A 17,547-nucleotide genomic window follows, 5' to 3' on the forward strand; every position below is an offset into this window, starting at 1 on the left:
TGTGCATGTGTGGCCATAAACCTGATTGAGCACCAGCCAAAGAGGATTCATGTGACCATGAAGGAAAAAAATACAGAGATTGAGGTTACGTTCCATCAAACATTGACATTGTTGGTCAGGTTGTACAGAAATGTGTAGACTGGTGTGTGTGTGTGTGTGTGTGTCCACTCCACCTCTCCTTTACACACCACCTGCTAATTATCTCGCTGAGGGATCGTCACAGCAGCATCGTGAGACATGCCTGGCTGCCATGTGTCATTCCAGAGTGACAGCGCTTCCAGTTTTACACAGCTGAGGAGGAGCTCGGAGGAAGACTGACAAAAACACAGGAGGCCGGTTGGAGTTTGGTTCGACTCAGCTTTCCACGCCAGGCAACATTCCCCTCCTCAGGCAAGACTGCGCTCACACAGCGAGGTGCAGGTAGACAAAACACTCCCTTCCTTTTCAAACCCTCCCTCGCTCCCTAATCTTCTTTACTCCTGGCATATCTTTTGTCACACAGGTATGCCAAACTAAAACAATATGAAGAAAACAATTCCCTCTAATCCACAAAACACCCTCCTCCAGGTATTACGGCGGGATGTTTGGCATTACCTCTTCTGTGATTTCAAAATGCGCTTGGCGAGATGGCCGCCCCGAAAACTGGTCCATCTTGTTAGCGTGCATAAACACACCGCGGGATGGGGAAATGTGTTCACACAGAGACTGTAATGCACGGATGTCAGAGAGTAGCCTTAGAGCAAAATCCACAGCGTCCCTGACACCAGCTCATCTAATTCTCTCCAGGTGTGAGGCCCAAAGGCAGCCAGAGTCGAGTACATGCTGCCGACGCACAGGTACGGGTGGACAGCGGGGGGGATTTAAATTACAAAAAGCAGGAATGAAGTCGTAAGAGAAGAGAAACAGAAGCGGAGGCCACCAGCGAGAGACAGGGGGACAGCGGAGTGAGGTAGCGATAAAAAGATAAAGGCAGAGCTGAACTGATGTAGTGAAGAGAGAGAGAGAGAGAGAGAGAGAGAGAGAGAGAGAGAGAGAGAGAGAGAGAGAGAGTGGGACTTGGAATGGAGGGAGAGATGAAGAGAGAGCTGCTATCTGATAGAAGGGATTTGCCCTTCCCTGGAACAGTAATTTACTAAAGCCGTCCTACAGAGGCCCATCAGTGGCGATCTGCTGGCAGATTAGACGACAAAACCTCATCCCTCACTTTCCCTCCAGCCAATCAGCGCCAGGCAGCGAGCGCAGGGTCGAGGATGAAGGGAGGACAGGGGAGGGGAGGGGCAAAATTTCCTGTCTCGATCTGTTGAATTTCGGCAGGCCACACACACACAAAACCGTACTCGCACAAGTGCACGAGTCTGAATTGGAGACAGGGCTGCATTTTCCCACCCTCAGGATACGGCAGCTAACACTGTTTGGTTTTAAGAGCTGGGGATTTGTCATTTATAATCAGTTTTCTGCTCATGTTTTCCTTGCACTTGCTTGTTCTTTTTTTTTTTTTTCTGCAGTTTGTATCCTGCCCCAAAGGCCCTCACAGCATTCCTCCGTTATATCGGTCTAGTCACTCTCTGCCCACCCACCCCTCTCCAATCACACTCCCTCTCTGCGTCCGCCGCCTCCACCTCCCTCTCCACATGTACCAGAGAGCCCCATCAAGTGTGCCCCAGCTGCGCAAGCAGTGGGAACCGTTTACCAAGGTGCCTCATCAGGGAGTCCTATGAACGACACCCTACACGTTCACAGAGCTCTCATGACCATTGCAGTGTTTACCGCGCGGAGTATTAAGGACCCTCTGCATAAGTCAACCACCCAGCGTGCGCAACAACAGCTACTGTTTGAAAAGAGGCAAGCTCACAGGGTGTGAAATGCAAATGTTGACTTATTAAAAACAAAGAAATTTGTAGGTAACAATACAAAAAGCCCAGCTAAATCACAATGTACGTGTCGTGGTGGTAAGCCTCCAGTGGTTTATAGTTGCACAGATATGAACAAACTCACGAATAAGCTCCTTTTGGCAATACCGCCGTAACCACCAGCTTCCTGCGTCTGCTTCTTCAGCACCGACGTGAAAAAGCAAACAAAGTAAAACAACATTGAACTGTTTTCTTCCTTCTTTGCCAACACCGGTTCCTTTCCTCCAATTTGGAGCTGCTTCCCTACCTCAAAAGACCCCCGAGGACCCCTGGATCCCCTGAGGAGACAGCCGACATCAGCCAGCCATGTCACCTGTCAACTGTGACCCTTTGCAGAGCAGTCGGTGGGAAAAAGAAAAGTCTTAGATAGAATATCTGCTCCATGGTCTAAAAGAAGCAAAAGAATAGTCCTAGAGTTTCACAATTTTCTAAGACTTGATCCAGTTTAGTGGAGACACAGAAATATTGTCAACAGGAGTTTCGGTAGTGCAGGGTTGTGTTGAAAGAGTGTTGCCTAAGGTCTGACAGTAAACATGCCCATGTGTCATACCTTGAATTGTGGTTCAAGGGCAGGTTGAACTAGTCTTGGTTAGGGTGTTGTTTGGTTCCTCCTACTAAGCAGTAGGCGGAGCAGCGCAGCAAATAAAACAGCAACTCTTGGCAAAATCACGCTAACACTGATAGATCCTACATAAACTGGCCTAACTGAGCGTCACTGTATGTGGATGCATTTTGGGGCCTGCACACCAGCAATGCTACATGCTAAATATGATTCAAGTTTGACTGATAAACTCACAAACGGCAAGCTGGAGCGTTTGTGTGTGTGTGTGTGTGTGTGTGTGTGTGTGTGTGTGTGTGTGTGTGTGTGTGTGTGTGTGTCAGACAGTGAGCTCGCTGTAGTCACTCTGTCTACAGTTCACACAGGGTAGACATGCACTGCCCTTTGAACACTGCAGATGACTCATCCAGCGGTATCTGTGCATCCCCCAAATTGAAATTTAGATTTGTACTCTTATCATTTAAATTAAATACAGATAAAATAATGTTTTTTTTAATCAATAAGAGTTTAAAAATCCACTTATTTCTTTTTTAACATGTCGGAAGATTACAAGAATCACAGCATGCTGGTCAAAGAGACCGGACCAGTCAGTCACAGATAATCTCCTTTTGACATAATTACAAACTTCTTACTTTTAAACACATTTCCATATTCACCAATAAGCCCTCAGTTCTTTTTCTTTGTCATGAATTCATAATTTTTCCCTCCAGCTCACACACATTTTCACAATACACAGACAGTGGAAGGTGCAGACACATGAGAAGCTGTTACATTCTGTCACTTTTGGTTAAAAAAAAAAAAAAAAAAAAAAAAATTCCACTGGAATTTCAGAGAAAATGTAATAAAAGCCAATTTATGAAAGCATGGCGTTTCTGGATCATTATTTCCAACACATCATTTCAATCGAATTTCCTCAACATGACCAGACATGTCTGGCTTTGGTTATGCTATTATTGGAAAGGCCACAATTAGCTGCTGTATTTGTGTCACTAAAACAGGATGGTATTTGTCAGTAACGCTCTCCCTCTCATTCACACAGAAGAGTTTGTCAAATCCATCGGTGACGATAATTTGTGTACCTCTAGAGAAAGAATCAGCATGAAGAAGGAGACTTGATCGCAATGAATATGCATTTGAGAAAATCTAAGCTCAAGTCATGCTGAAAATATGCAGAGAGAGGAGAACTGGACCAGAGCGGCTGTTGAAACAGGTCACATGTTGAACTGTAAAAAAAACAAGTCTTTTTTTGCATTAGTCAGCTACCGAAAGTTAAAAACTGGTATTACTTAGTGTGAAATGCTATGTAGAATCTATAAGGAAGAAGGAATTAATTTCAGCTGACCAACTTGAAAACTTACCAAAAATAAACAACAACAAATTTTGTATCACATGAATTTCAAAGAGTTCTAAATGTCTTTATTGAAGCCAAACATTCACAATCTAAGCTGCTGACAAATTATATCCATTGTGCAACAACATTTCTAAACTTCCTAAACATCTCAGCGATCTATTCAGGAACCGATGTCTGTGAGCTCAGGTGATCTGAACAAATAAAATGCCTGAGCGCCACTGAGTCATCAGAAGCCATTACTAATGCGCTGCTGTGTTTTCATGCAACACCTGCATGACTGATAAGACGAAATCCTGCCTCAGCAAACAGGTTTTATTACATGCAGGACCAGTAGCTTCAGGACAGTTTCACTCTCATAACTAAAGTCAACAGACTTCTAGGTTACACAAACACATGTATATAAAAGTGAATCGTGAAATTTTCAAGGAATTGATTTACATTTTAAATTTGACAATTATTTTTGACAAATGAATGACTGTCCCTGCAAGTTTCTCTTGGATAATCTTTTGAAGAGACTTGACTAAAATGTATTTTTAAAAGCTCGTCTGTACATCTGTGTAATGTCTGCTGTGCTTTTGGTGGAGCTCGGACAAGTCTGAAGAATGACTTCACAGGGTTTGGTCGCTGCAGAGTTGGATTATTGGAAAAATATGTCAGTTGGTGTCTCGGAGAATTACGAGCTGCACGATATTAGTTACACTCGAGAAGATATGCAATAAACAAACACTTAGGTGTGTGACACTGAAGTCGTATGTCTTCCCAAATACATTGATATAAAGAGCATGGAAACACAATTGATTGGATTTCAATCAGTCTTTTGCAAATGGATAACACAACAACAAAAATTCCATGTTATGTGTTTCTAGTTTCTAAAACAGTTGCTGTTTATTACATGTATGGTGATTTCTCTTTTATTGAAGAAAAGAAAAATGTATGATGACATTTTCCAAAAGGCATCCTTCACATAAAGCATTAGAAGATTTTGAACACTAATACAATTGGGCCTGTTTTAGGAAAGAAGACCTCATTTGTTCTCACAAAATCTGCAAACAAAACAAGCCTGTGATCTCATGTTTCACAAATCGAAGTACTTTCAGGTAAAGTTCACCTCCCTCTCGAGTCTCCTCTCTCTGACAGTCACATGGGTTTAAGTCACAACAAAACCCCTCCTCGTCCCGACCTGACAAACTGCATTCCCGGCGACCTTTTCCCTCATTGGGCAAAAAAGGTCTGCATTCTCCTCTTTCTGACGACTGTGACTAATACGTGCGGTGAGATCGCTCACTGGGCAGTCATCAAATTAACCGAAAACAACTCCCAGAAGTGTTTACATTCTTCACTCATGCTTCCCTCTGCTTTTATCTTCCCATCGGTGGGCATACAATGAAGTCAGCAAAGTGACAAGAAAAGCAGCGGGACTAATGTGTGGACTCAGGTCTGTGGTTTGCGGTGATTCAGAAACAATGATGTACTCTGATTATTGCTGGAACAAGAAATTCTCAGAATACTGACTTCATTCCAAAACTTCCAGCTGTCTCATGAACAGTAACTTCATTAGTCAAATCCTAAACAGGAAGCTTGGTTTCACACTATCAGGCACGATGTGACCTCAACCCCTCCTACAGTTTATTTACAGTTAAACTGACTGCAGTCTGAGAGGCTTGAATTGGTAATTAGTGTCAAATCTTTCTTCAATCTGCATTTTCACCGTTTCGGTCAGCTCGTTCCAAATAACTATCCTGTGTTGAAAACAGTTTGAGAGTGAAATACTGACACTGGTGTGCAGGAGATGGTGGGACGAGACACATTTCTCCAGTCTTCATCAGGAATGTTACAAAATGGTGGCTCCTCAGGAGCTGCTGCAGCGCTCCGACAGGAAATGAACTCTGACATAAGAGCTGTGGACCTTGGGGCCCCAAATGCATCCTGGGAAATTATGGAACTGAGAAGAGGAATGACCCATGTCATCCCCGTGCAAACCCAACTCAGAGGGAAATCCATTTACAGCCCCCTAAAACTGCTTGATGGATGTATACAGTACGAGGCGAACACTAGGGTACTCAGAATATAGGTGAAAGGTCAACAAAACTAATGTAATGTACAGTTATTTAAGAATTTACTTTGAGACGAACATCACACACGTGATTATCATGTGTCTGATGAGCAACATGCTCTCAGAACTGCTGAGTCTTGTTCACACAGGGCCGCCGTGCTGCATGTTTCAGGGTTCTCAACGCTACAAGACAAACCTGATCCTCACGGATGCAACCAATGTGTTTGAAACTGTTTTTTCTGTGGATTTCTTATTCTGAAAGGTTTTTTTTTTTTTGTTTCTCTTGACTGCACGATGTTGAAATCGTCGGGCTTCATCACTCTTCAGAATTCATACAATAGTTTGTACAGCACCATGATTTACTTAAATCATTCCCTAGCCTTTTTTAATCTAAATGTAGACATTCCAGGTAATTAATTTGTTTATATAGCAATCAGAAATGTTCTGTTGGACAAACAACAGTAACGACGAGGTAAAGTACGGACCAGCACAGACTGAAATCATGAACTGCCTTCTTTTTCGTGCAGATGGAAGGACAACACCAAAATAAAAACAAACAACAATGGGAAACTGGATGGAGGTGTGAAGAGACTGATATGGTGCCAAGAGTAACGAGCATAACAATGCCACCATCTTACTGAAACATTACACTGTAGCACTTGATTCAGACTCCTTTAGGTGTGCCTCCTCTACCATTAAAATCTATCTTATTCTCCGCCGGCGCTGGGAGCTGCCACTCTCTGGTTTATGGCCATTTTCCAAGACGTGAGACAACAGTATGGACATCATTAGCTAAGTGGTGGTTGGATGACAGACGGTGGCGCTGCGATCAATAACGGCAGGCCCGGGCCGTCCGCAGGCCGAGCGGTGCTTACTCATCAGCCCTGGGCGTGCAGGAGCCCGGGCGAGGGCCAGGAGCTGGGACGAAGCCAGATAAGGGATGTGGAGGTGTCAGGGGCTCGCTGCCTGCGATAACAAATGGCTATGAACAGCCACCTTATCTTCTCACCTTAAAGAGGATATGATGTCCACTGTCACACAGCTGCCGAATGACCAGAACCGCTATGACAGTTATGTTATGAGGGTGGGAAAAGGTCAGCCGCTGTAGATCACCTTGGATGTGTGTATTCAGTAGTGTAAGTATATATTTATGCGTCCTTAGCACTGAGCACAAGACTCGACAATTTCCAACAACGGCTTCTAAACCTTCAGCGTTGCACCAAGCACGAGTGCGAAACACTAACTGGCAGGTAAATGATCTGCTGAGATGCTTCGGGCAAGCAGCAGCTTAAGAATATCTCATCATGGCATGGGGCAAAAACGTCCGTTGTCCACGTTGGAGGATTTCGTGCGTCTGTGTATGTGTCGGAGAGGCAGCGTCAACCCGTGCTCGATGAGGGAGCGCCAAAGGCCTCCGCCGCGGTGTCCAGATTCCCCCTGAGGTGGTCTCTGAAGCAAACGTCTAGTGACAAGGTGGTGCCCTTCCCCTGTCCTTGACTACAGCTCACAGTAACATGTCATTGATCTCCAAGGGCACAAAAAAAAAGTAAGAGAAAAAGAAAAACAATAATATTTTGTGACAATCAAAAGACTAGATGCTGAGGGGCGACGAGCACGACAGTGGCTTTGGGAAAAAGTAGGAAAAATGAGATTGTTTGAGAAGCCTCTGGTTGTCTGGGTCTTCAAGCTCATTTTCCCTTCTCCGTCTCTCCCTCCTCTACCTCTGTCCCTTTCTGATGCCCATCAATCTGTGATTACAGCTGACAACTTTAATTAGAATATATGTGGAGCAGGACGCCTCTCTGCCGCCCACTGCCACCTCTCTCCGCGGTCTCCGTGCTTCAGGTGTACGAGCGCGACAATACAGTCGTCAGGACTCCAGGCAGAAGCAGCATGTAGCCTTCATCATGATAAATAGACGAGCGCGTCGGGGTAATATGCAAACTAAACATCATGTCTCAGCAGTGCTGATATGTATTAATCATGAGTTTTACCTGAAGCTGTTATATTTTAAGACAACTCTGAACAGAGAGAGAACAGGACAACATACAGCATGCAGTGAAACTATGAAAACAATCTCATACGCTTCACTTTGCTTAGATTGTTTTTGCAAAAAGTTACAAGCATTTCATGTAAAAGTACAAAATCTCAAAAAAAAAAAAATGTTTATATTGCGCAATTGAAATCCTCTGCCACAGTGCTGCTTTCTTCAGGCTTATGTTAGTAAAAGAAGCAAAAGCCTGTTGCTTCACAGGACACATGACTTCTGCATGCCTGTGTTCACGACGTTTCCCTCACAGGAAGGCTTTTATGTTAATGTAACTTGGCTAAAAATATAATCACTGTAATATTGTTTCGTTAACCTCTTTGACCTTTGTCAATCTTGCCTTGACATCTACTGCTAAAATCCCCAAATCACCACGTCATATTTTACAGGACATTTATTTATATTTTGGCTAATAACACGTGAAAATAAAAAAGCAATGTTGTGATTTTAATCATAAACGTTACGGATTTCAGCTGTTCTGTTTACACAACAGCTCGAGCGCGGGAGAGGAGCAGGTAAGCCGAGGTCAGTCAAGGTTTCGTTTTGCGTTTTCATTATTATACCTGACAGAATAAAGTTGACGGCTGGTCTTCAGAGATAACACCCCGAACTGAAAGTCTAGTTATAGAAGCTCTTCTTTCCTTTCGCCAGTGGATTTAATCCAACTGATGTTAACCAAAGCAATATAACTCCACCGCTTCGACGAATAAAACTGTAAAAGTTGCGATACCGACATGGTTTACAGCGGGCAATCACAGAGACTCATTCAGTCATATGCGATGCGCTTAATCCAGTGCGTCGTCCTCCTCTACTTTTAACCACAATGCATGGGCACTCAGCATTTACAACTATTACCGTTGACTGATGAGCTTCCTGCAGAAGCAACAGGTTGAATCAGTCAATACACACAACTGCTGCTGCACTTATTAAAGGGGAAGTGGGTGTACCACCCTTAGCACCTGCCATCACTCACAACAGCAAGACTCTGCACAAAGAATCCAGAAAAATGTAGCTGAGGATTTACACAACTGACTGCTAATTTATTAGGATGGCTTTTTTTTTAAATGTTATTTTCTCTGATATCTCCTCTTTCCACACCTTTCTGATGTGTCTGACCATTTCTGCCACTTTCCAAACCTACACTTCTTAATATTCACACCAATTTCATAAAGTGATTGGCCACATGAAAGCAGCCAAGATTTTATACTTCCTAATTCTGTATTTGCACTGTAAAGCACCACCAGGCTGCTTTTTTTCCCCCCTCTCTTCTGAATTTGACATCGTTCTCATTGCAAGTTCAAAAAATAAGCTCCATTGTTGGCCCGCTCTCCCTCTTCCCCTCACCTTTGACCCTCAGCTCTCCTCATCTCCACCCATTCTAAGTCTTCTGGCACTTTCCAACTCCCCCTCCCCCCCCTGCACCACCAGGCATCATAGGTGGACATCCTACAGGATATCCAGGGGCGCCATCACGGAGAATCTCCAGAGAGGGAGTCAAACAATGACCGAGACACACACAGACAGACACACACACACACACACACAAGCCTCCTTATTCGGGCCCAATTTAGGCAATGAGGCATGGGGCATTGTGACGGAGATGAGGGTAGGTCAGCACGACAGGTTGAGACAAAAATGAAGGCTAAATGTTGGGCCGTTGTGGAAAATATGCGAGTGCGTGTCTGCGGATTACAAACATGCTCGGAGTTATCCTTTAATGCTTGTGTAGGTGGATTTCATGGAAGTCCCTCTTGTTTTGGAGGGTGAGAGGCTTTCCGTGTCTACAGCCTTTCAATAAATCGTGCACAAACAGTGACTCATCCAATATCCATCAAAAGCTATTACACCCTTAACAACTAAATACATTGGAGGACGTGACAAATATCTTTTGCAATGAGGAGAAAGAGTTAGAATTGTGTTGATCTCTGAATGTAGGTGGCACAATCTTTGTGTGCAATTACAGCACCGCAAGTCCAACCTATTGAACTCTGGGCAGTGGCCTCATTTCATTGGCAGAGGCTCAATCATAACATCTTATCTACAGACATGCTGAGTCATGGAATTTCGCTGTGGCCAATAGCCAAGCAGCACGGTTACTTATGGCTGTCATTGATTGGTTGATCCCGGAGCACAAAGCTGAAAGGGCACATACCAGGAACACGGCCTGAAGCACAAACTGGCAGCAGTTTTGCTCTCACTTTACTTTACTCTCACAGTCTTGTAGCTCTTTCGGTTTTTCCCAACTGACAGCCTAGTTTGTTGTGACACTCTCTCACTTTTCCTACTTCCTCACAGATCCCCCCCCCCCCCTTCATGCTTGCTCTCTTCAGGCTCTTCCAAATTACCATAGCCTCATTACCCCTGTCCCTCTGTTGTGTAATTGCATTTGGAAAAGCAAAACAGGGCCGCTCACGTCCAGAGGTCACCATTCCTCTGTGGCTTACATCCTGGTCCTTCATCTCCATGGTCACCCAGACTGTAAACCATCTTTCTTTGTGCAAAGAAATATCAAGGTTGATTAAAAGTATCCATCTAGAGTCCCATAGCCACTGTTCAAGCCATAAATCATATCCAAAGCCCTGGCTTTCCACTAGAACTGCCCATTAATAATGCATTTGTATTGGAAAAGCAATACAATAATAAGGTAGGCCTGCAATACAGAACAAATGCAATTTCTGTTACTGAACTGATTCGCTTGAGAATTATCTCCAGCGTTCTTAGATGAACAACATGAAAAACAATGCACTGCAATAATCGAGATAATTTTAATGTTATTTTTTATGTTAGACACATACTACAGTCAGCATGTACTGCTGATCTCGGGTCAGAGGCATGGAAGAAAACTTCCTTTTTAAAAACGTAACACTTTACTGGCTATAACATAACTGAAATAGATTCTGTATTTTTCCTTTTTTATGACTTTTAAGATGAAATTATGAAGAATAAAGCAAAAAGGAGTAATATGCTTAATTTAATGTGTATTAAAGCTAAAAATGTATCCCAAATTCAATGTTTGAATGAAACAGAGGGGAAAAAATGTACATGTGCACAGTATTTTAGTGTCATAAATTCATCTGTAAATTGGTATTTGAAGATACAGACTAAACTGGATCAGAAATAGAATAGTAGTTCACTCCAGAGAGCTTTACATCAGCATGTCCACCCATCTAAAGTCTGTAATGAGCAGGACGGCTCAAACAGTGGGGACAGAAGAGAACCTCAGTTCAACTCAGGCGGGCACACTTTCTAATGGAAATTCAGATACAATCATCCCAGAATGCACTTCTCTCTCCCTAATAATCGGCCACTAGAACAAGGCGGCCATTGAGAGGAGAGTGACTGTAATCTGGTCCACCAAACTCCAAAGCTGTCTGCTATAATTAGCTTCTTTCTCCATCAAACAGACTTACACTGACTCAAGCAAACCTCTCCCGCGATACAAGAGAGAGGAGACTTACTGAACGGCACATTTTGTGATGACTGGGGAAATTTTCTCTCCTTGGCGTATGAAGTCACTGCACACGACAGGTGTGCAAGCTGTACATTTGGCAAATGAGTGGGTGAGAGGGCACCGCTTCATTCAGCAGCAGAGTGGTTAGCAAGAAGAAAAGCTTAAGTTGACGCGGAAACACTACAGTGTGGGACCAGTGTTCAAATTGAGTGGTAGTACAAGCCCACAACACTTTCTTCTCTATTAAAATTACCTGCTCACTGTTAAGCCCACTGATGTACATCGTGTTACGCACTACAGGGCTCAAATAATTTCCAATTACTTTTCTCATTTCATTACCGCTCCGGTATTGAGAAACTGAGGGACTTTTGTTGTGACACAAGAAGTCGAAGTCCATCCACTGCTCCTGCTGCCAAGCACGCCAGGCCCCGTGTTTATCCCCTCACATAATATAGGACAGAGTCGTACATCCAGTGTCCTTATGAAAGGATGCAGCCGCATCCCTGGCCTACATCCTGACGAGCAAAGCCGGCCCTGCTCTAATCTCAGGAGCATGTTCAGGCTCAGGGACTCACAATGCGATCGGCAGCCCAGAGGCAGACAGACAGGGGTGAGTGGGTATTCTGGTAGCGAGCCCGCTGCCTGGGCAAATGGCACGGCTATTAGGGGAAGAAGAGGCTTCCTGGAGAGGTGTGACTGCACTGCAAAGGGCCCAATCAAGCACAGAACAGAAGTGCTGACAGCTGCTAATGCATTTACCTGAGAGCAAAGAGACTGTCTGCCCAAGGAAAACAGCGTGTATGTGTGTGTGTCTGTTTACATCTTTCTGAGCATGGTCTTCTCGGTAAAGGTTGATTAAGATCAAAGTGAGAACAGCTTATCAAAAGGCACTCGGTCAAAACACGGCCAGCAACAGCGGGCTTGTGAGGAATTTTATTTGCTTGAATAGGATGTACAATCCACAACATGCATGCCCATTATCTGATCACAAAGTTCCTGTTTTCAAGGTGTTCCTTTGAACTGGCAGTGACACAGCAGCACAGACCAAACCTCTTGCTATGCACCTCTGTGTTAAGGCCATATCACAAAAACCCCTGAAATCTCACACAGTCAATTTGTGCTCACCATTACAACAGCAAACAGAAGAATCACTTTAAAATAAATATATATATATATATAAGCACTGAAGTCCAGAGCAATGACTCCAGCAGAAAGGGAGTGGCTGCTAAGGCAATGACCAGTTTGCAGTGGCAGTGAGATGAAGCTGTGACACACTGGTGACTCCTCCTGACACCCACATAAGATAAATGGCAGAGTTAATTGTTATCATCAGGTCGTTCTTATCAGCCCATCTAAACCCTATGTCAGCCCATGAAGGTGAAGACAGTCTGCATTCTCTGAGTCATCCTCCTGAGGTATTTAGTAGATGGAAAAATAGCTGTGGAGGAAGATTGGAGGCAGTTGTGTGACAGGCCTAGTTAAATTAGAAGGGGAAACTAAACAATTACCTGACTGCATTTCATAAATTTGTCACAAAGAGGTCCTGTACGTATACAGTTTGGCAAAGTTACTGGGACATTTAATAAGAGTGAATTTCACAGGTTTAAGAGCTTATACAGTATGACCCAAATCTGGTGGGAGCCCAGGTTTGAGGAAGTAAACTGCTCAAGATGCCAATGAAAGCACAGGCAGCTACAGTAAATACCTCAAAACGGGACAAAATGGCAATCAGACTCGCCCGAAAGGCTTTTTAAATCAGGAGACGATCACAGAGAAATTCTTATTTTGTCGACACCAGTTTAACGTCTTCCTATACTGAAGGCATAACATAAACTTTCCCCAGGCCTGACAAGAGCAATGTATCCCAGGTGTTGTTGTCCAAACAATTTAGATTTGGTTGGACAGGACTCATTTTATGACCTTTTTTTTTTCTGTGGTGAACTGCCCATTTAATCCAAACCCTAAAATTCCCCACAGTAGATTTACCTTCACGCACCCAGGAATCAGCATTAGAATAATCATTATTATTACTATTAAAGGCTTCGGATGGAGCCAGCCCTCAGGGGGACTGGGGTTGACTCCCAGTTTCTTGTTATTCGCAGCACTTCAGTACAGCCTCGGCTGCAATGTAGGGACAACCAGAGGAGGAAAACGCCTTAAAAAAATACCCCCCTTTCTCTCTAAACTCTCTACACATGCGCTTAAAAGGTAGAAAATAAAGAGTGCGTGGTGATGTCTACATACCATATCATTCCTGTCTCTCTCCGGCTCTTGTCCACTCCTTTCTTCCTCTGTCCGTGCGAGCCACAGCCGGAGAAAGAAGACTTTAAAAAACAGACCAAAAAAAATAAAAAATAAAATAAAAAACACTCCCCGCAATCTCTCACATCGACTATTTTCCTCTTTTACTGTCAGCAAACAGGCTGTCTGTCCACTGCTTCCCCTGCCTTAACAAGTCTGAAGTTTTCAGTCCCGAAATGCATAGATGTTTCTCTTTTCCCCTCCCCGTGTGAAAAAACAAGTAAAAATCTGTTCAGGAAAAGCAGACGAGGAAAAAAAAAACCCTCCTCAAACTCCAGTCCTGGAAACGAGGAGAAAAAAAGAGGGGGAGGCGTCGGAAAGCGGTGTTTCGGTGTGTTTTCGCTTCTTGCTTCACCACCACGTTGTTTTGACCAATTATTATTTCCTTTGTTGTGTCAAAAATAAGAGTCCGCAGGAAACGCGACCGCCCAGCTCTCTCTCCCTTTCTCTTTCTTTGTTTGTTTCTTTCTTTCTTTAAAGCCGAAAGGCGCAGTTTTCAGTGCGCAGCGGCGCCTTTTCCTTTCTCACGTTAACCCCCTTGCAGGATAAATGTGTGACGCGGAGTATAAGTCTATTTTTTTCTGCTTCCCAATAATGGCGGACCTTCTCCCGAATCTAACATCTCCCCTCCTATTCACTGAGAGAGAGAGAGAGAGAGAGAGAGAGAGAGAGAGAGAGAGAGAGAGAGAGAGAGAGAGAGAGAGAGAGAGAGAGAGAGAGAGAGAGAGAGAGAGAGAGAGAGACGCGCCCAGCGGTTCATGGACACAACTACAACACACACGCACTCTGCTTATGATACGCAGCTTAACACCGCACAAAAGGAGTGAATGGTGTTAGAAAATTTTCTATTAAATGGTGAAAAAAACTGCACTCTATCTCGATTTAATTTATTTTTTTAGAAATATAGAAAAAGAAAGATTTAATTGAAAAAATATTGCAGTATTATTTTATTTTCAGACAGATAGATAGATAGATAGATAGATAGATAGATAGATAGATAGATAGATAGATAGATAGATAGATAGAACTCAGATTAGCATCAACACAAATGGCTAGTTTTAAAATCTATAACAACTACAAAAACAAAACACTTCAGTATTTAAACCCATGACTCTCTTGCTATGAGGTGAGAGCTCAAACTGTAACAACAATAGAACACATGTTTTATATCTTATCATCAGATATCCACTGCCCAATGAGGAACTGTCATTTACCACTCTTACAATCCTCCAAGGATCAACTTTTCATCAGACTTCGTCGGCCCTAACTCTCCGGACAAATCAGCTAAATTGCTTTCCTCTTCATCCTTTTATGAGGCTAAATTATTCAAATGATATCTCACTGATTCTGGGCTGCATGGTTTGGGTGATTGTTTTATTAACTCTGTTTGTTGTTCCTTAATCCTTTTTATTTTCATTTTTATTTTAATCACAGTAATGTTTACTGATGGGGAGGATTACATATAAGTCCGTTGGGCTTCTCTCCTGCACAGTCAGGATTTATTTCTTGTAATCCTGTGTTATTTTCTTTTTTTTTTTTGTGCAAATAAATATAAATATTACTTTCTATTAAGGTTGTATGGGCAAAACCAGGGTACACCCTCAACTGGTTACCAGTCAGACTATGGGAAGAAACTGAAATAAAATGTCCCCGCTAACAGACTTATTTTTGTCTTCTGCTGAAAAGTATACTTTTTTTCTTAAGTACTTGGTTATTCATCCACAGAAAAGTACAAAACAACAGACTATAAGGCAGAAAATAAAGGAAAAGCAAGTAAACATATAGACAAACTCAATTTAGATTTTTATGGATCTGAATACAAGTAGACTCAACTTGATGCGCAACAGCAGTTAAAAGTTTTTACAACCGCAATAAGGGGAAAAGAAACCTGACAAAGTCTGTACTTAGTCATCACAGTAAGTGCATGTTGCTGCTCATGTATCTGCACTTATGCTGTCTTTAATTAGTGGTGGGGTGCATGGTGGGATGGCAGTTGGCATTCTTCCACTTACTGTGAGAACGTTTCTGGTTCACTTCTGGGTTACAGGCCTTTTTGTGCAGAATTTACCTGTTCCCTCTGTGCATGCATGTTTCTTTTTCAGGTTGTATTGTTTCTTCTCACAGTACCTTTAAAAAAGTACAGTGTAAGTATTTCCCTAATTTTCCATGTAGTGTTAATTTTCCCTCTTAAAAAACAACTTTTCTTCCTTTTTTTTGCCCCCTAATGATGATCAGGGGCTTCTTACTGTTTGTTGGATTTTAATGTGCCACTACATTACTGACATCTGATTTGTGGTGTATTCCTGTTTGTGCTATTACAGGACATTTTTTTTCTGTGCAGCAGAAAGAACAGGAATGTGCTCATGTCAACATGATTGTAATTAAATGACTTTATTTTTGGTCCATTTGCCCTCTTGGCCCCATGGCTCACACACCACTTCCTTTCACAACTGATCCCTCATTTCCCCGTCCACATTCGAACATCAGTCATCCCCTCACAGATTTTAATGTTCCATGCTGCGTGATGTGTAACAGATTTGTTGTGCATTCATGAAAGGCCCGAGAAGGTTGTTGAGCCACAGAGAGGGGTGAAATGTATTGCTGCAATGGGAAAAATCAATCATCTCAAAGGTTTATCCTAATTACATGTGTTGTCTGGGGAGAATTTTTCTTGGTGAAAAAAACGTTTGGTTGTTAAATGGTTTTTGAAAAAAAAACCTTGCAAGAAAGATAGTAGAGCTACTTCAACATGTTTGTAGTTTTGCCTCCATTAACAGCTCAAACAGATGTTTAGTATCTTGCAGTGGGACCCTCACTTCAAATTCTCTCTCTCTCGCTCTCTCTCTCTCTTTTAGTCCTTCCCTGAACTTCCTAAAACATGCAATTCCAATCTGCTAATCTAAACTCTGAGTAATATGAAAACAAATACTCCATGTGGCAGCAAAGCTGGGTTTATTGTTTTGACTTGAATTTGGCACTTCAGAGGATATGTAAGACTGAAACACTGTACCCAAGACATCATGTTTAAAGCTTGTCTTTTCAAGCTACAGACATGACTAATGTTATTGGAGTATTCAATCTCACAGAAAAAGGGATAGCAAAAGAAACAACCATTTAAAAAAAAATAAGATTAACTCTAAATGAGAAGAGGAATAGTCTTGTTCAAATTGCGCTACGTGTGCTTTGACAGTTTGAAATGCGACCCGGCGTTAAACACACAGTCAAGGGTTCAAGGTGCAGTGTCCTCTGTTTGAATAAGTCCGCACGCTTCTGTCCAATCTCTGTGTTCCCAGCAATATTTACACGACCTCAATCACACAGACCAAGATTAACAGAGGTCAAAGTTTCGGTCGAATAATCTGCCTCTGTTTTATGTCCCTTTCTTCTGTCCCTTCTGATATAAACATCCAAACTGTGATTATCAATGCCATTTAATTCTCTCACTATGAGTTTTCTCATGCTTGCTAAGTTTTCATCACTCAAAGCTCAATAACATCAAAACTTAACTGCCAGCCTTATAAAATAGAACAAAGTGCAACACTTTTTGTTTACTTGTGGCTTTGTTTACCCTTTCATTTTAATTTCCCACCTCTACTCTTTCTGCATTTGCAGCTGAAATATTTCTGGATCCCAAGGGCAAGCGCATTCCTCCACTCACAGTTGTGCAATTTCTGACGATCACAGTCCCCCTTCTTGTACAACCCCCTCTGACTCCCTAAACGCCCAGATTGCTTCGAGGCAAGCTGTCCAAGCTGTCTGGGCAATGTTCTGCGGTGAACTGGCTGCCCAGCCAGACCAGTAAACAAACACTGAGGCCTGACTCTGCAGAAAACATCCACAAATAATGTAGCCCCAGGAGAAAATACATGTATATT

The 17,547-nt window shown here is 42.8% G+C and overlaps 1 protein-coding gene across 2 annotated transcripts in view; it reads right to left on the reverse strand.

Moving 5' to 3' along the window:
* Positions 1–14,293, reverse strand: part of arhgap35a (Rho GTPase activating protein 35a) — a 70,436-nt gene extending 56,143 nt beyond the window's left edge. For both annotated transcript variants that reach the window (XM_030108814.1, XM_030108815.1), the window contains exon 1: positions 13,616–14,293. The gene's annotated coding sequence lies outside the window, so the exon portion shown is untranslated. The remainder of the gene's footprint in view (positions 1–13,615) is intronic.
* Between the last annotated feature and the right edge of the window lie 3,254 nt (positions 14,294–17,547).

The sequence above is a fragment of the Salarias fasciatus genome, chromosome 14 (assembly GCF_902148845.1).
Source record: "Salarias fasciatus chromosome 14, fSalaFa1.1, whole genome shotgun sequence".
NCBI classification, from domain to species: Eukaryota; Metazoa; Chordata; class Actinopteri; order Blenniiformes; family Blenniidae; genus Salarias; species Salarias fasciatus.